General features: G+C 38.5%; 1 protein-coding gene across 2 annotated transcripts in view; it reads left to right on the top strand.

The window, feature by feature from the left end:
• The first annotated feature begins 12,975 nt into the window (after positions 1-12,975).
• Positions 12,976-20,300, top strand: part of SGCG (sarcoglycan gamma) — a 133,255-nt gene continuing 125,930 nt past the window's right edge. For both annotated transcript variants that reach the window (XM_065630698.1, XM_065630689.1), the window contains exon 1: positions 12,976-13,179. The gene's annotated coding sequence lies outside the window, so the exon portion shown is untranslated. The remainder of the gene's footprint in view (positions 13,180-20,300) is intronic.

Here is a 20,300-nt window from a genome sequence, read left to right as displayed (position 1 = left end):
CCAAAGATTAGAAATTTCCCAAGGAATTTTGAAAACAAAGTTCTAAAAAATTTACTGAATCTTGCTAGCATGTTTTCTAATATATCTTAAAAAAAAAATCCTTCCTAAAATTGTTGATAGATCTGGCTGGTTTAGTTTTCATATTTCACAGATATTTTTATCTTCTGAATGCCTTTGTTATCACTTGTATGTTTTACTTCTTCACCAAACAAGGTACTCCAGACAGACTGTTCTTACAAGGAAGTTTACATGTTCTATTTGACTATGGTCCTAAAATATTGATCATAAAGCCAAATAAAAGGACTTTTTCCACTCTTTTAGACCATCTTGGACAGTCATTCAAAACTACATGCATTCTTGAGACAGAAAGGGGAAAGATACTGAGAATACAGATCTTACAGAATATTATTAGGAAACTTTCCTACCTTAAGAATTTTTAAATATTTTCTTTAGTGTCAGAAGGATCTGTGCACATAATAAAAAGCAGCAACAGATAAAGTGCTTTTGTGAAATTCCTTCAATTAATATTTTTAAAAAAGCATAAAAACAAAACACTACAAATGTTTCCAATACTTAAAACAATGTATATATAATAAATTGACTAATGTATCATATTATTTTAAGAACTACTTATTAAAATACGAAAGGAAATACTAATTAAATCATTTGCATTTTATTGGGGGGGGGGCATATTTTCATTCTAAAGATTCTTTTAAAATTTTTTTACTTTTCGACCAAAAAAGCATCTTTTATTCGGATTAATAATTTTTATTTATTTACCTCAGCGCACTTGCACTCTTTTTTTCCCCCCATCACTATAATCTTCCCCCCGCTTCTTATCCATACCCCAATTAAAATATTTTGTTCTTTTCAACAGCATTTAGCTCCTTAAGAAATATCAAACACTACTTGCTAACAACTTTGGAATTACCTCTATCTTTGTTGCCTAAGTTGGCTACTAACTGACAGTCCAATGCTTTCTTCTCCAGTGCTCTCTTCTCTATTTTAAAGTATGGGTTGATCTACGAATACTTATCTGTTATTATCATCAGCTAATATTTTGTGCTGGCCATTTTATCATCGCATGGGCGTTTTTCCACGCCAATGAAAATTGTATTCGTAAATGTGCAGACTGAGGTGTGGCAGCTTCCATTCCTCACTGAAATGAGGAAATAAACCTGTGAGAGTTATCCACAGGCAATCAACTAATGATCACTTTTCCTGCAAGCCTATTAAGTGCATCCCTGCATGAATGAGTATGAAATAATGTCACTTACTGTATCTGAGCCAGGCGACAGCTGAAGCAGGGGGAAAAAGTGAAGGTAATCTCCCAGAAAAGTATTTTCATCTTCACAGGGTGTGCTTTTAAAATAAACCAAGTGGGGTAGACAAACCTTGGCAAATTAAATGGCCTGAATATTTACTGTTCCAGACACATCACAACTATGATGAGAATTTACCTTGGAGACCCTAAAGGGGGGTTATGTCGCTGAAGTTTTTAATTTTAAATGAAATATCACTAAAGTGCTTGATGGATGTGCGCGAAAGTAAAGTTTATATTTCTGATTTAACTCTCTAAAGTCTATAGCCCAGATCCTCATCAGCTTCACATTCAATAAGAGGAAAGGATCCACAACAGTTTACACCACATGGTGACCTACCTCCCACACTTCCTCCCAGAATTATATTTGATATTTAGAACCACTTATTCCACTTGGTTCTCCAAACATAAATATCATAGAACAATTTCTATGCAATTGTGATTAATAGCTCAATGTCTACAAAAAAAAAATGGTGGAGGCCACGCACACAATATGTTGGATTTCTTCCCTTCATTTTATTAAAATACCATAAAATTGCCTATTACTGTAGCCCCTAAAGATTCAGTTTACTGTTATAAAAATAGTTAATATAATTAATTATATTCTATAACACTACATTCAGTTTGTTGAAATTGCTGATACTTAATACTGCAAAGCAGGCTGTGTATGGACTTAGTGAGAGCTTTCACTAGACACTCAGCCTACACAATTTGGGTGCTAGAGGAAAAAAGACTTCATTAACACCAGCTTTCCCTGGGTGTTTAAAGAGAGTGCTAAGGGCCCCGTTATATAGCCAGTTTTTACCTTTGTGCTTTTTTTTTTTTTTTTTAAATGGAAATGCAGATTCAGTAGTTGCTACATCCTCTTGTTTGGAACAGTTGCTGTTTTCTTCAGAACACTGAAGGCTGGGTGCCGAGAGCTTGAAGTGACCAACATTAATATCACTTTTGCCAACATTTAAAAAAAAAAATCCCCTATATACATTGCATATAAATATGTATTGCTTCAAGTGGGTGGTTAGTTTTCATTGTCTGATGCTATGTTTTTATTTCTCATAATTGTAGAAATGATGTCTTTATTGCTTTGCAATTGTCTTGCTAACTCATGACACTAGTTTTTATTGTATAACTGAAATAATTATGTAAAATCTTCAAAAATGCATGAAATTTCAATATTATAAAAACCTTACATACGACCAAAAGCCAGCTGTTAATTGAATGTAAATTTCAAATATTTGGCACCTACATTGCTTTTACTCCCTGAACATATGGATGAAACTTGTTTTAATACACGCTGTTTCTCATACAAATTTTAGAAATGGGAAAGCAGCTATGATTAATAAAACCAATTTTGAGTGCAATTACAATGTCTGCTGAATGTTTTTTTGGGCATGTAGGCAATGGCAAATCAATTTCTAGTATGCTTCATGACAGCTGAAAGTAGCTGTGCAATACTTAAGCTGAAGCAGTTTAATTAAGCCTTGGCATTTTAACAGAATAAAAGAAAATTAACTATCCTATTTCATTTCCCTATAGTGTAAACAGAGCGCATGACAGGCATCTGTGAGATACATAATTAATCCCACTAGTCAAAAAAGACTTTCAAGAATAGTTATAAAGACTTCAGCTCATATGTACAATGAAGTTTATATCCCAAAGATGCTCATCATGTACCCCTCAAAATACTTAGTGAGATGATTTATTGTTGTATACACTGTGAAAGAGAAATGTATGGCTATATATACATGTAGATACATTATACATATGTATTTGTAACTTCAAAGAGAGATGACTGAAAGAAAGACAGGAAAACGAGAAGTGACTGCACCTAACAAAACTGGAGAAAAAGTTTGCAAAGCACATTTCATGTACTATAAAACTGTGTGTATGGAAGAGGTTGTACTTTTCACTACATTTTTATAAAATATTTAGTGAAATATTTCTTTGTTTGAAATAAGTATAGTGAAGTATGGAAAAAACATAACATCTTTGCTAATAGTATTGAATTACATCACAGTATGTTATTGAACTGCAATTTATGTTTAATCTGATTTTAATAAAGCATGCAATTCATAACCAAGCCAATTTTCAATTAAGTGATAATTGAATGGTGACAGCAGGGTGACATACTACTGCATAGTGAAGTGTAGAAGCAGTAGAAAGGAGAAAAAGTTTCCACCACATATTCTGAAGTGAAGAAATAAATAAGCCAGTAACAAGTTTTCTGCAAGCCAGCAAACAGTTACTGCAATTTGAGGTCCTGTTGGGAGTTTCACCTGGCCTCCAGCTGCAGCCCCAAAAGGACAGTGGTCTCCCACAGATCCTGTCTCACACCTGTTAGATCCCATGGCAATCTTGGATGTGCTAGAGCACACCACACTCACTTCTGTAAGCAAATGAATCAAGTCCCAGCTCCCCAGTGATGATAATGGAAGTGTAAACTTTTAGTTTAGATACCTATGGGTACTTGCACGAAGGTTTCTTAATCTCAAACTGAATCCCAACCTTAGAACAGGAGCAAAAAGCAAAGAATGAGGATATGCATATGCCCACATACAAGTTGTCTAATGTCATTTGAGATGTCTTAGGTTGTCTAAGAAATCCATGTGGGCCTGGCAAAATGGCAAAGGACACGGAGGGAAACTGCACACTACTGGAGTAACAGCTGGGTGTCATCTTTGATATCCCTCAGAGAATATCAAAGAGCAGTGGACTCTACAGATAGCCAACTGACGTGACTCTTAAAACAACATCTGCGTGGGTATTAAGTACCCAAGACAAAACTGCAGCTAAAAAAAAAAATATTCTCTCTGGAGTGCCTAATCTTATGGGGTTCCTGATTTGATGTTAAGCTCTCTAGTCACCAACAGTTCTGCACCTACACATACTCAGAACGACTGGCTTCCACAGCTTGGTGCCAAGATCCGACCTCAGCTGAAGGGAAATAGATGAGGCAGCCCAAAGGATCCAACGTGGAAGCTCTGCACAGGGTGCAGTGCTTCTATTAAAGATACAGAGGAAAAGCGGTGGCTCTGCTTCTCCCAATATCACATTGAAATGAATGGACAGTTGGCTCCCTCATCACTTAGGAATATATCCAATAATGTGTTTATGCAAATAAAGCTGAAGAGATCCAGTAAAGACGAAGCCAGACTCTTACTGGAGGTGCACTGGGGTAGGATGAGAGGAAACAGACACATACTGGAACATAAGGAATTCTGATTAGGTATTAGGGAGAAAATTACCTTGAGGGTAAACAGTCTTGGAACAAGTTGCTCAGTGAGATTGTCTACAGACTTGCAGTTCAAGACTCTGCTTGATACAGCCCAGAGCAACCTGAACCTAATTAGACCTGTTTTGAGCAGGGAACAGACTAAAATGACCTCCAGAGCTCATTTTTGATCTGAACTACTCTAATGGTTCTATGAAGGTAATTTTAAGCATATGGCTTCAGATATCCATACACTGAATTCCCACTAGAATGCATAGGATTTCGGTCAGTCCTCATAGCTAATGGAAACTCTAGTTCCCAGTATGAAATATAGGAACCTGCATCAGGTACCCAAGTCATACACAATGTACAATGAAAGACAGGATTCCCATAATGAAATCCAAAATAATGTGGGTTAAGCAGAGAGCTAAGAAGCACTGCCCACAGAACGATATCTAAACTTTCCTTCACTGTGCACCAGTTCTAAAGAATGAAACTGATGTGCTTACAAACTCAACAGTGGAAATGCAGATCCTAGAAATAACAAGTTAATCAGGAACTACATTTATGTTCTTCATAACACTGAAGGTTAAAAATTCGAAGTAGAACTGGGAGTAGTGGGGGTTTATAGGAGATACTGAAACATTTGTCCATACTTTATGCCTATATAAGCAACTCTTACCTTTTTTATTTCATTCATCCTAAACAAATTTATATTTTACAAATAAACACTATATCCTACACTACTTACATAGAAGCAAAACCTATTTGGTTGTCCTTTCCGATGTCATAACTGGTTTTTTTTAAGAAAAAATCTGTGTGTTGAATATAAAAAGAAAGGCTGAGCTACTTCCCCTATCCCTCCGAGAAAATATATTAAAGAATTCTATGATTTAATAGTGGCTTTCTTCATTACTATTTCATCTCAATTACTGTTACTGAAAATTCTTGTATTTTCCTGGAATTGGGTTCTAATTTTGCAGGGGTAGCTGCAGTTCTAAAGTAGCTGTTCTATTCTGGCTGCCATTTGCTACAATTCCTTCTTTTTCAGTGGGAAAGTAACTCTGTCAGTCAACAGTACTGTCTGTCTGTCTATTGTGTTTCAGAACAGCAGAAACACAAGACTGAGGGCTCTCACAGGCTAGTATACTTTCTTACAAGACGTAAGTGATCTGTCACTCTGGAATCTACCTTCAAAATCTTTCTGAACTTCCGTAAGAAAATATAGTAGAAATTCTTCTTTGAGCACATGAGGGGAAATTTGGAGCATACTGTGTCACTCAACTCTCAAGGAAGAATACATCTCTAAACATCGGTGTAGCCTGTAGATTAAAAGGTGAAAGTTGCTTTAATTATGCATAATAAGCAATTCTGAAAGACTCCACACTGTATGGGGGATTTCGTAACAGTTCAAATTTTTCTTGTTTTAGTCAAGACAGAAACAATGGCAGAGGACAGATGGCACATGACTATTCCACGTGTGAGACTGTGGCATAAGACATAATGCACTTGTAGTCAATGCTATGCTGATTCTCATTTACTATTCTAAATGGCTTTATCTTTAGGTACTATCAAGGAACTTTTCTATGCATCACTTTACATAAATAAATGGTCAACTCTGTAAATATTTAACCATGTTTATAACCAAATATATTGAGTACAACAACTGAAGTGAGTTGCATATATTCCTAACAGCGTACACATAGGGTAGAATTAATGACATGTTCATGCTAGTACTACTATGCGTTAATTTGTCTGTGTATTGATTGTTGTAATGAACAATATTTAATTTCTTTATTTTTATTTACTTTCCTTGTGCTCCTTACAGGGACATGTGTTATCTATATTCTTAAAAGTAAAAAGTGAAACATAAATGCACATAACAATATAAATGAAACTTAAAATTTTGACAGATATAACACATGACAGCAGAGCTAATTACAGCACAACTACTGCACAGTAAAAGAATTGTGTAAAATAACATTTAAGTGTAGTAACATAGCTGAAGCACTAGATTTATTATTACTTTTACTCATTATTTGTTACATTTAAATGACATACAATGGGTATGCATTCATCTGGGTGACACAAGAGTGAGTTAAAACAAAACGATTCCTCTTCAGGACTATATGACGTACTTGCTAAAGTTTAAGTAACGGCACAAAAGAAATTTCAAAAGTACTTATTACCACTACAAAGAGCCCAAGGAATTCACATTTGCCTATATAGTGTCCTGAAAAGACATTGTTAGGCTGACAGCAAAGGCCTGAAAACAAAAATCATTATGCTACGTGCATGTCTATGCCAATTTTACAAGAGACAGAGTACAAGTTAGATAGATAGGAAAAAAACCCAAACAAACAAACAAAAACAAAACCACACCAACTTTGTTAACAATGTTGTAAACCCTGTTTGCAGAAGAACATTAAAAGGCTTGTTTACAACCACTGCTAGAATATCTGTAACTGAGATTTATCTTCTTTGCACAATTATAGAAATAAAGATTCTAATAAGTTCAGGAGATAAATCAATTTTTCCAAAAAAGACAAGAAAATCTTAGTTGCTGTATTTAACCAGTTTAAATATAACACTATTTAACATATATCATTGTGAAACAAGTACTTTTTCAAGAAATTGCCACTCTACAACAATTGTTTTACAGTAACACTTCCATGCTTCTGAACCACCTTTACCACGAGGCTACCAAAACACTTATCCAGCTACACTGTATCACTGACTGATTTTGTTTAAGTAGATAGAACTAAACAAACAACCCGCTCCCCCCAACCCCCCCCCCAAAAAATCCAAAAACCAAAACAAACCACCAAAACGAAAAAAAACCCCTTAGAGTCAATTTGTGCCCTACTGTAACAAGATGTGTCAGAATAAAAGGTTATTTTTGATGAATAATTTCTTATTTAGAACTGCAACATGGCATTTAACATCTAATTAGTTTGCCCCTTTCTCCACAGAGGAAAAAAAAAAAAGATAAAATAGCAATTGAGAATAAAGTAATACAATATAAACTCATACAAAACTGGTGGAAGTGAGAACAGTGTGTGCTCCACTAACAGTGCATTCATATTGGTCAGAACTGAAAGGTTTAAAAGGCAAGCAAAATACATAGTCTGAATTAATTATAGTAAAATTCCATTGAAATAAGGAATCTTCAAAAGCATATGTTCAACAATAAGACGGGAAAAAAAGCACAAGGAATGAAGGAAAAGAGGAAACAAGGCAGGCATGCAAAGCAAGAACTGCCCTAGACAGAGGGAATGCAATTTGGAATGGTCCTCACCCACACTGCCTGCCAGGAATGAACACCTAGGAAGTGTCTCCATCTGGGTTTCCCCTTGGTTGCACCTCCCAAGTTTGCACTGACAGGAGCCCAGGACTGAACCAGTACTTACACATTGGGGCCCCTCAGTGGAGAAGGTGCCAGAAAAAGCTGCAAACCTCAGTTACTTAAAGATGAATCCTCAAATTATTGCCTAAGCTCCTGTAGATTCACCAGCTGTAGAAAGGAATCTCCAAAAACGTTCTCAAAAATGTTCCAGTGATACTCGTAGCTTTTTTAGACTGTACAAAGAGCTCAAACAACTTTGATGGACAATCATGGATTCCAGATGCTGTGCAAGGAATAGAACAGGTAACAGAAAAACAGAAAAAGACTATGTCTGAATTTGTACAAGCCTCAGGACATTAGGTGCCTGCTTCAGGGCTGAGCCTCAGGCAGTTGTGTCTACTGAGGATTTAGAATGACGAGACATCTTCAGAGGTGATACCACAGAACAAGGAAGAAAATTTTCCTCCCTTCTGCTTTTTTAAGATGAAAAACTGATTTCTTTAGACAAAAAGTGTGCTAAAGATGGATGCGGCTAGTGTTTTAATGTTACGGCTTAAAATCTTATGTGAAAGACCCCACAATAACTAGTATATTTGTGATATCAAGCACAATAAAGAATGAAAGCTGAAAGATATCCCAAATTATGATTTTTTTAACTGTTTGATGTTTCTTTGTTTTAGTCAATATCTACTGAGCTGCAAAACCAAACCGATGCTTGTAAAAGAAGGGATGTTTTCATCATAAATTCAGATGCTCATCCTTTTAATTATTAGATCACAGTTGCCAGTATGAGCAAAAAACTGTCTTTTTTTATGCCACAGAACTTTGAACAATAGAATTCGTGTATCTTCTAGCTTTCCATATAATTTTCTAATGGTATAAATATTGCTATCATTGTCACTAATATCAGTGTTATCACTTTATTACTGTAGTCACTGTGAGTCCTAGACAGAAACCAGAAACACTTTGTGTGAGCCACTGTACAAAGAGCAAAAGGGTAGTCTTTGTCCTTAAGAATTTAAGATTTTTTTCTCGGAAGCTGATCACACAGGCATAATCCCACAAAACATTAAGAACCTGTTTTTCAGTTTGGTGGGGTTGTTTGTTTGTTTTGTTGGGGGGGGGGTGAGGGGGGGGCTGGTTGTTTTGTTTTGTTGTGTTTTTTCCTAGTGCTCAAACTGCATATGTAGCATGAGCCAGAGAGACTTCCCAGAAACAACATAGCTATTTCACAATCCACTGTACATACTTTTGAAGTTGGGCACCCAGGCACTGAGGCAAGTCATGCAATAATCCACAGACTTTATCTTTAGAGAAAGACGAATAAGCTGCTACGAGCCAGCTGAGTACAGGTAGATCCATGCTGTCAGTATGAGCTATTCCCAACTCTGACCTCGAGTTCCTTATTGAGAAAGTCGTTTACCTTCTGTTACAGCTGTGTAGGAAGCAAAAACAAAGACATAAGCAATGTGGCCAGTGGATGGGGGATGGGGACAGGCGAGGAAGGAGAAGGTGAACTCAGTTATTTGCATAATGATATAGATGCCACAAAACCCAACACATCAACATGTTAACCAGTTCATTACAAAACCAAATCTCTTTACATTCATATCTCACTCATTGCTTATTCCATCGTACAAGCAATCTGTCTTTAAAAACAAGTGAATGCACAGTCACTCAAAATAAATGAGTTTTCTTCAGGGATTTTATAGTTGCTATCAATAATATATTTTATTTTCTATGGAACAGTTTCTTATGTGCAAGACCTAGGTGATCAACATAATAAATTCTACTGCTGTCCCAGTGATTAAAACATATTGTGAACATTTTACTTGGACCAATAATTTGGATGTACGAATCCATATATATTATGGTGTACTAGCAGATACATAGTTTTTGAAACAAGCTAGAGCAAATGAAGTATTACTTGCTTCTTGTAGAAAAATATGCTTGTATATAAACATGAGAAACTACAGTTTATGAAGGTACATCTACCAGAAAATATACAGTAAATATATATATGCAAAACTTGCAATGTTCTAGCAAGTTGAACATTCTTAAAGTAGTTTCACTTACCAGCATGTCATTCTTGTTCTGTATGATTTTTTCTGCAAGAAAGGTTTAATTTGATCACTAGCGACTCTTTTTTTCTTTAATAAAATCACTGGATTTTCCACTTATTTTGATGTAACTCACTAGTGTATCTAGGAAAATAATTTGCAGTACATTATCTCAAATCCAGAAACATAGCAGTACAAGGGAGCAAAAGAGATTCGTTACACACAATACAAACAGCACCTCTGAGTGGGGCCTTTCACAAAAGATTTCACAATCAGCTACAGATCTCAGTTGCTTCATAATGACCACCAAAAAAAACAGGGAACATGCATCTCAGAAATAACTTGAAAATGCTGACCTCTCCTTCTTTCACACATACAGAATTTTCACCAGTCCTGAGCAGCAACTCCACACATAACTCTCTGGGACTTACCAACTCCTATAAACAACCAGTTAAATATTTATTATCAATAATCATTATTTTCACCAATATTACAACATCACCTGTAAGTTCATACTGGCACACCATTTTTATGCAAGAGATGGCTACTAAAGTATCAACCTCTAGATCTCTGATGACAACTTTTGTAAAAATATCTATACATACAAAATATTTTAAATTATTTTTAGACATTGGTACAGCAATAGGATAGATGAGCCACAAGAAGAAGGAAAAATCTGTGCAACTGAGGGCAGGAAGAATAATGAAGAGAGAAAAGCAAAGGGAAAGATATGGATTACATAGTCCTACACTAAAGCAGGATAGCTTTTTTTTTTTTTTTAATCCAATCTCTACCCTAGTTAGTCTGTGCCTACAATAGCTTGGTTATTATAAATCATTCCTACAACACAAGTCTTGTGCCAGACACAAGTTCACTACAGCTGTCACAGCATAGCTGAGATACATGGGGTTGGAAGGGATCAGAATGAGACTCTGAAAAAGAGAAACAGTTTAGAGTGTTGTAGGTCATGTCAAAAGAGTTGCAGGAAGTCAAGGAAGGAAGAGGTTATTCCATCCATAAATGAAAATCTGGATGAAGAGATGAATTTGATATTCAGCATTTCCTCCTCTCATTACACTTCAGCGTTAAACCTACTCTAGTTTCGTTAATCACAGTGTGTATCCCATCTCATATCTCCGTCTTTTTCCATTTGAGGGACAGCAGCCATTCATGAACTGCCATCAGCAGTTCAGTCCAGCAGCAGGATCTTCCCTCAGCAAGGCAAACATCAGAAGCAAAGATTCTACATGTCCATTCAGATTTGGTTGGCTAAAAGTTAAAACTCAATTCAGTTCTCCAGAGGCTAGAATGACATCAAGTCTGTAGGCAGTATTGCTTTTATTGCTACTCCTGGATGTTTAGGATCCAATTTGCTATGCTGGTTCAAATTGGTTGTAAAGGTAAGTTCATTTTGGGAAGCTGGAATCCAGCTCTCCGCTACCCATGTGGAATGTGAAGACTTGATGGAAAATGGCAAAATACACTGCACAATTCTTACAGAAAAAGTTTATGGACAGTGTAACTCTTACTCCATATACAACCAATACTCCCACTCTTTTTGACCAAACACTTGTGCGTGTTCTGTTCAGATTTCATAGCTCTTTAAAGCTGTGACTTGTTCTTTTGATCTCCAAGTCCCTTCTTGTCCAACAATTCCTGCAGTGCTTCTCTTATTTCTCATTTTTCCAATGCTTTCACTCATATGTATTGCTTCTAATTAAAATACTTTTTAAATTAAAATCTCATCCTCAATGGCTCATTTTCTAACCTCCATAAAGAAGCCGAACTCTTCCTCCATACCCATCATCTCAGTTTCACATGCATTTCCTTCCAAGCCCCATAAAATTATGGCCTCCTCAAACCCTTATCTCCTCATCTTCTAAACCTCTGCCTTAGTCCCTTTACAGAATACATTTTCCCCTTTGTTGCTGACAACCTTTTCCTACTCCTTTCTCCTTTGCAGTTATCTCACTGGTATTTACTCCTCTCTGCCTTTATGAACACCCTTGTTGTAAAATTTGTCAGAAAAAAAAATACATTTATCATTCAGCTTCCCAATCCGCAAGTCCTTCTTCATCTCTGAAGGAGAGGAAGGAGGAAGGAGAGGGAGGAGAGGAAAGAGAGGGAGGAAAGGAAAGAGAGGGAGGAGAGGAAAGAGAGGGAGGAGAGGAAAGAGAAGGAGGAAAGGAAAGAGAGGGAGGAAAGGAAAGAGAGGAAGGAAAGGAAAGAGAGGGAGGAAAGGAAAGAGAGGGAGGAAGATTTTCTTCTTTACCTCCCAGTTCCGTTTTTCTTCTCTTAAACTACCCAATCTCATATTCCCTCAACCTCCTCCAGCATCCACCCCCTACCCCCCTTGTGCCCTCCACAACCTCTGTGCTGCCTCAGCTCCTACCGCACATCTCAGCCTTTCAGGAAAAGCGCTCCCAAACTTGTACCTCCCACACTGACCCCGAACATTCCCTGTCCCCCCACGACCCCAAACTGACCCCCCACCACCCAACGACGCCACAGCTCCCCCAGGCCCCCCGGCCCCTGGCCCCGCGCAGGCGCACTCTGCGGAGCGCCGGGAGGGCCGGGGGCGCCCCCCAGAGGCGCCGGCTGCTGCCCGCCCGGGCCTGTCCGCCCTGCTGGCGGCGACGGGCCACTTGGACCCGCCGTCTGCGAAAGGCGGAGAGACGGGGCTGCGACTTGGTGGACGGTGCAGCGGAGCTCGGAGGGAGCTCCCTGTCCCTCCCAGGGCCGGGCCCTGTCAGGGCCACGGAGCTGCCGCCGGCGGGGCCGCGCCGGGTGCCTGTTGCCACGGGGAGGGCGGGAGCTGCGGCGGGAGCCGCCGCCGTGTGGCCGTTGCGGGAGGGGGTCCCGCCTCCCTCAGGGCGGCCGGGCGAGGCGGGAGGCGGCGGCGCGGGAAGCGGGGCTGCTCGCCGGCCGCTGGGTGTCCGCCCGGCGGCGTGGGGAGGAGGGAGAGCGGGAGGCAGGGCACAGCTCGTTTCCCGCCCCCGGCTCGGCCTCTTCTCCTCCCTACTCCTGTTCCTCCTTCCCTCCCGCCGCATCGGCGAGGCTGCCAGAGCGGCGCCAGCCCAGCGCCTGGGGCTGCAGCCCCGCCAAGACGAGGGAAGGAGGTGCTGCCTGCGGGGAGCGAGCTGGATGAAGACTTGTGCCTCAGGGCGGGCTGGCCAGCCCCTCGGGCATGACGGGGACCGCGGGGACTCAGCCCTGCCCTGCAGCCGAGCGGGGACAGCAGGTAACCGCCCCGCACGCCTCCCCCTGAGCCGTGCGCGTCTGGCCCCCGGCCCGGCCCGCCTCAAGTGCCGGGAGAGCGCAAAGTGTCCTCTGAAAAGTTACCCGAGGGGCGAAGGGCAGAGGAGGGAGCCGAGGAGGCAGTCCTCGGTGTAGGGTTGCACAGCGGTTTATTACAGACCTCAGCAAGACCCGCTGCTTCGTGCTCTAGGAACTCAGTCGGGTTCCTGAGGCGCTGATTTCCCGCCGGGGCGCGGCGGGGCAGGGCTGGGCTGAGGAGAACCGCGTTGGTGCCGCGGGGATCCCCTGGCCCCGTGCTGCGGCCGACAGAAAGTTTCCAGCGGGGCCGAGTGGCAGAGAGAAGCGGGAGAGGACTGCGGTGAGGCCGGGGCGGGGTGAGGGGGGGCAGCGGTGTTTTGGGAGACACGCAGCGCTGAGGGCGGCGGGTGCTGCGGCTGGTGCTGCCAGCCGTTCGCTGAACTTGGGTCGCTCTCGCGTCCTCGGGCGCTGTTTGTTGCGGAGAGGTGGGGTTAAGTACCCTTAAGAGTTATAATGTTGGTGTCCTTAACAGTCACGTTTCAGTCTTCTGTGAAACTTGCCTACCTCCTTGTGTCGGCGTATATGTGTTTAGGAAAAGAAAACAAACAACAGAATCTTACCAGAAAGAAAGGCATAGCAGTACACCTGAAACTACGGTGTATGTGTTGTCTTGTATGACATACCTGTGAATGTACTGCCGTTCTTTTTGAGTCACACTTTGCTGGGGCTTTTTTAACTGAATATTTGTGGATTAAGTATAAAGTTTGAGTCAAAATATGTAGATTATCATTACCACTATTAGAGGTTAAATCCCCCTTTAAATGTTTCACAGTTATTTTCTTACCCCTTTGCTCATAGTTTGTATAAAGGACAATAAGTCAGAATCATATTTTTTCATTAGTTCTTCTACAATCATTTAAGGAATAAAAAGTGAACAGGATGCCCCGCAGAGGTTCTAGGTACCTTTCCTACAAGGTGAAAAAACAACATTGAGCCATCTTAATGAAAAAAGAACAATAAAAATCTATACCTTCAAAAGCTCCCTTCCTTACCAGCCAGAACAAAGAAGTGCACATTGCAAACTACCCTGAGAGTGAAAAGATTTAAGTAATTTCAATAAACCGAGATTCCCCCCTCATAGCAAATGTTCTGCACTAACTCCATTGGTAAAATTTGAGAGAATCTGCCTTAAGAATTATCAGCTGCAGTTGTGTTCAGCTTCCAAATTTTCAAGTAGCAAGGTAATCCCACAATGTTTGCTGCAAAAGCCAGACGAAAAACGTAAGTGCAATGAGTTTAGTTTCATAAGATCAGAAAAGTTTGTGTAGCTTTTTGTTTTGTTTTTAATAATATAACAAATTTGGAACCAAATGCAGGGGAGCATTCAAAAGCAGGGAATGCCTATGTTTGTTCTTTGGACATTGATAAGGCACTATATTTAACGTGATTTTTCAGTTGGGGATTTTTCTTAATAAAAAGTTATCTTCCTTGAAAAGGTGTATCACAGTTAATGACCCAATGCCGCTTGGAGACTATGTATGCTCAGTTTTTTGTTAATAGACTTCTATATTGTATTAAGCTGTGTGAGGGCTGAAGAAAGAGAAGTGTAGGCATGTATAAAACTTGAAATGCTTTACACTTTGGGGGGTTTTGTTCTTTGGTAGGTTTTTTTTTTTTAATTGTCAGCTTCCAATGTAAAATGTCTCTAGGCTTTCATGCAAGTGGCAGATTTTATTAAACATATGAAACAATTTTCTATTGTAAAATGTTCTCTAGCTCTTACTTCCTTAAAAAGATAGATATAACTAGGGAATTATCATTTTTCTTGACAGCATGACAGTTAAAACTTGGTTTGCATAGGAGCAAGTATGTGTAGTGCATTAAAAGAAGGTGTCGTTCCGAACTGTCGTTGACTAACTTTTCAATGTATTTTTATGAAAGTGAATATATCACTTGTAAAATGACTGCTAGGATATAGCTAAGAGGTAAGAAGGAATTAATATAGTGATGTATGGTCTAATTTAAGATTTTGAGTCCAGAGTTAATATTTGGATGCCTATGGATTAAGTGCTTAATTCTGTAAACAGAATTGTGAGTTGCGTGAGAATACGTGAATTAATTTTCCGTGTAATAGCATCTCAGTTAAAGTCCCAAAAGTACTGTTGATGCAGCAGTACTTAAGCTACCCAGAGTTGGGAGTGTGGAGTTTTGCCCTTTTATAACATACTGAAGCAAAATGCTTTCTGTTCTGACAACATGTCCAAATTGTATGTAGCTATAGCTATCAAAAGCTGAGCTTGTGTTAGAAGTCAGGAGCTTAAACTTAACTGTTTGTTGAACAAATGTTCTTTTACAGCATGTGAAATCTTAAGCAATGTAAATGACCAGGTGAAGCAATGAATTACCATTAAGGTTTGGAAGTGTGGGAAGTTTATTAAAAGAGGAAAAACATAAAGAATTTAGGTATTGAGGATTTTTTGGACGTGAACTTCTGTGTTAAAAACTAAGCCACCAGCTTTTGAAGGTAATACATATGTTAAGGATTTGGGGTAAAGGTATATACCTGGGGAGACAGCTGGGAGATTTGTTTTTCCCTGAAAACTATGGTTGCATATACAGCATTTCTCTTGTAGTTCTGTTTGTAAACCTTGTACAGCTATACTTTAAAGTCTTCTCTTGAAGGCTTTTTCTGAACCATGATAGGTTCAACAATGAAGTAAGGAATTTTCTATCTGCTGTGGTTAGATGAGGTAAAATCATGGTGAAACTCGTTAACTGAGTGAAGTGTTTCTATAGCAGCAAGAGACTGATACAAAATAGAATAGTGACTAAAGAAAATTCCATCTTAGTGACAAGTTCAGCACCCAGGCACTGAGGAGTACATACTGTAGATCTGTAGAAGGTGAGGGCTTGCTTTTGGGATAGAATTCCTTCTGGTGGCCACAAACAAGTAGTATTCTTGCAGAATGAGCAGAGTGAGCTTTCACTTTGGATGCCCTTTCTGTGTGTTTTTCCCTGTCTTTTGTTACATCTCCACTCAGTCTCCTCTCAACTAAAAGCTCCTATTTTTAAATTTTTTTCCTTTTATGTAACATTTTCTAGACCTCTACTAGTTAATATTTTCTGCTGAATTCCTTTCAGTTATTCCTTAGGTAGAGTACCATCTATAAAAATAAAGATACCGCCTTATCAACAAGTAAACTGTAAAGATTAGTTTACACTTCAAGGCAATGTGTTGTCTTTTATGCAATAATATTTTATTGCTGATCACTTTTAGCTCTTGATAAGTAACCACCAAAATACCATTTTGAAGAATAGCCACATATTATTTGTCCTTATCCTGTATTGTCTCTGTTGATTATTCTTAGCTAAACTGTTTACCTACTTGAATTGCATCTTAATTTTCTCCTGGATCATGTCTTCCATTTAGCATGATTATTCTGAATTTTAGTTCTGTATACCATCTGACTTCTATCTCTCCTTGTGTTAATGTGATGCTCAGATTTAACAAGTGTACTATGTCACTTAAGTTATTAATAATGCAATAAATATTATCTATCAGGACAGACTGGAAGAGCTCCTCTTAAGAAAGTCTGCCTGTTTGGCAAGGCATTGCTAATAATGATTCTCTGAATATGGTATTGTAACCTATTTTTAAAATAACATCAGTGCAACAGGTGTCACTCCATAGGTACTGTATGTGTGTATAAATAGGGGTATTACTGTCTTTTATCAACTATTATAAGGCCCAAAGCAGGAGTAGTATGTGTTTCTGTTGTAAAGGGTTTGTTACAATACAACTTTCAAGGAAAGAAAGTGCTCTTGAGTCTTACAGTTTAGAAATTCTTTTTAATACAGTGGTTTTCACTGAGCAACCAAATACCTTTTCCTGAATGGCAGGTCAAAATACTCCTGGCCAATGTACCTTGCAGTCATATCAGGTATACTATTTGTAATTAAAATGCTAGTCATAGACCTCATGAAAATTACCAAATCAATAAAGTACTGGTTTTTCTTTCTAGTTTCTGACAATTATTTGTAGTAAGTGACGTTAGTCAGCAAATAATGGAGAATAATATGTCAAGTTTTCGATCAGGAGTGTCAAACTCATTTTCACCGGGAGCCACATCAGCCTCGTTGTTGGCCAAATGTAATTTTAGGACTGTATAAATGTAGGAGGAGTTACATGTATACAGTCCTAAAATTACATTTGGGCCTTTGAAGGCAACTGTGAGGCTGATGTGGCCCCTGGTGAAAATGAGTTTGGCACCCCTGTTTTAGATAATTTCTAAAGGTCATGCAAGGTCAACAGTTGTACACATTGAGGAAAACTACAAATATTGTTAAAAAACCTGATTCCCTGTTAGGGGTGTATGTCCCTCAAAATCGTGGGAATCTAAAGTCTCTTAAATTGTCATTATATTAAATTGATGTTAAATTTACCTGCTTTCTGCTAATACATGGAGGTTTAGATTTCACAGAGTGATACTGAACATCTAATTCTCTTTTTGTACTTCAGCGGAGACACAAACCATGATGTTCCAGATTAATATTTGTCAATATTGCTGTTGATTTAAGTCACATAACATGTATAAGCCTCTGAAATTGAAGAATTAATTTTGTAAACTGCAACATATGTAAATCATACCCAAATACCTAAATACATTACTTACTTCTTGTTGTGCATTAAGCATTCATTACTTCTGAAGGTGAACATTTAACATAAATTCTGAAAACTTCATAATTTTATGTCTGTATAAACCTGGAAAGACAGCTTCTATTTATTTTATAAGACTTGATCTATGGAATTTGGATTTTGTATAATGAACACCATTACTCTACATTATCACAAAAAATTACTGGTAAAAACATGTTTCTCTGTGTAGAAAAGTAGATAGCTTTTGGAACAGAACAGTTTTGAGGAAAAAGTTTCAAGACTGAAGAAATCGTACAATCTGTATAAAACAAAATTATGCATTAATTAAAAACCCGACGAAATGGTACATGTAAGTTTATGCTCAACCCAGCAATTTATTTGATTGCCGAAACAAGGAAATTGTTTACGTAAATATCTGTCAGTTTTTCCAAAATAAAGTTTCTTTGTTAACAAGGAATTGTAAAGTAATTTGCAACATTTATTTGTGAAAAATGTAATATGTGAAAAATACTGTTTCCCGTGCTTGATTTCTTTTGACACAACAGCTCTTCAGGCTATGAAGTTTTGCCTGAAGATTTTTGCTAAGAGATTTGAAGACACCCTTTTTTTTTTTTTTTTTTCTTCACAGAGGTGCACATGCACATAAAAGTACTCAGTTTTTTCCTGGTGCTGATTTCAAAACCTGCAAGTATTTGAATCAAACACAAAGACAATTGAAATGGAAATATCTGGCTGATTATTTTTTTTCTGGAATCTCCCACTCTACTCTCAAAACCAAACTCCCTAGAATCAGTTGAGAAAGAAGGTTGTAACCAATCTTGAAGAGAATATGTAGCAGCCATTGTGAAAGTCCAGAGACACCCTGCTGCTGCTCCTTGTTACTTGAGCTGACCACTGGGTTCTGGAGCCTTCTGGTCTTTAGAAAGAAGGTTTGGTTCTCAGAAAACCATTTGCTGTGTCTTGGCACTGGCCAGAGCTGTCTTTTTGTCTGAAGTGCAAGGTCATATTATTATTTCTCTTGGGACACTCATCATTGGATAACCTGTGTTCTTGGTGGACCTAGAAGGAAGTCAAGAGGTCTTCTCAGGATCTTTTCAGGCATGTGATGAGTTCACTATGCCTTGTAGACAGTGTGGTCTCCTTCTTCCCTTAGTTCACCGGCTGACTAGTGCAAGATCATCCCAGGAAGTCCTTTAATTGCTTCGGTCAGTGCAAGACAAGTCAAATTGAGCAACCTTAATGTCAGTGTGAAGTATGCTCTCCTGTTCCTGTCAGTCCACAAAATTATTTGAGTCAATTAGAGACACCAATATTGTGATTCCACCAGATTCAGTGTAGCAGCCTGAAACCTGTGGACATCGGTGCAGGAATTACTTCTGTATGATGCATAGCCTATATGATAGTGTCTGGTATGTGTACTGTATAGTAGCATAAGTCTTCCTGGTGCTTCATGTTATCCAGCTAACATTTTATAGGTAAGTCACTCAAATGGCAGCTGCTTGAGCTGCTTAAGTGATTATTCCTGCAAATATTAGGGCTTCCCTTTTCTAGCAGATAAACCAAACTCATGACAGTCTAATTCTTTTCCCAGTCAGTGAAAATATAGATGCTTACTGCATAGGTTGGGACTTGTCTGAATCAAGATCAATGGTGTTCAGAGAAGTAGTTGCTCCGTTTCAATCTTTTGACTTTCAGGAAATCCAAACTGCATGCAATTTTTTTCTTACATCAACTTCAGGAATGGCTGATGAGAACTGACAACTCTTCACAGTACTGTGTACTATGGGAAACAAAAAGCAAGGGGAAGCAGGTCTCATTTGTCAAGAAAACATCATATTTTGGATATATTGCCAGTGAAATTAACTTTTTTATCAGTTAGCTTAGCTGGTTCATCAAACTCTTACAGATGAATTCAACAGGATTTTGAGGCTGGTGTGGTGTTTGTTTTTTTCTAATAATCATATGTAATTTGAAACTACCTTATTTTGGTTAGGGTTTTTTTTCCTCTTGGGATTTGATTTCCTCCTACTGTTTTTGCCAAACTGGAAAAAATGTATTTTGTCATATATATTAGGTACTCCATCCATAAAAGGAATTGGAGATCAGCCAGTCTGGAAGTATTTGGAGCTAGATGTCAGCAGTCAGGCTAATTCTTTAAAAAATATATTCAAAAATTTTAAAGAAAAAAATTAATTGGGAAGGCTAGAAAAACGTGAAACCAATGTTGTTGTTGAGCATACAACAGCTTTTCAAAAGAGCAGATATTTGCATGTTGCAAGTGGAATGAGCTAATGGAAATTCTGGAGGTTTTCCGCCATCCCAAGAAGCGTTATAAAGACAGACTGTAGATCATTTGAATTTCTTGCTTTGAAAAAACTACTAATATAGTCAAAATACAGTTGAAGATTTTTCTAAAAGAAAATAAAGAT

The sequence above is a fragment of the Caloenas nicobarica genome, chromosome 1 (genome assembly GCF_036013445.1).
Source record: "Caloenas nicobarica isolate bCalNic1 chromosome 1, bCalNic1.hap1, whole genome shotgun sequence".
Classification (NCBI taxonomy): Eukaryota; Metazoa; Chordata; class Aves; order Columbiformes; family Columbidae; genus Caloenas; species Caloenas nicobarica.
Note: the sequence above shows the minus strand (reverse complement) of the source record. Positions and strands in the feature narration are given on the sequence as shown.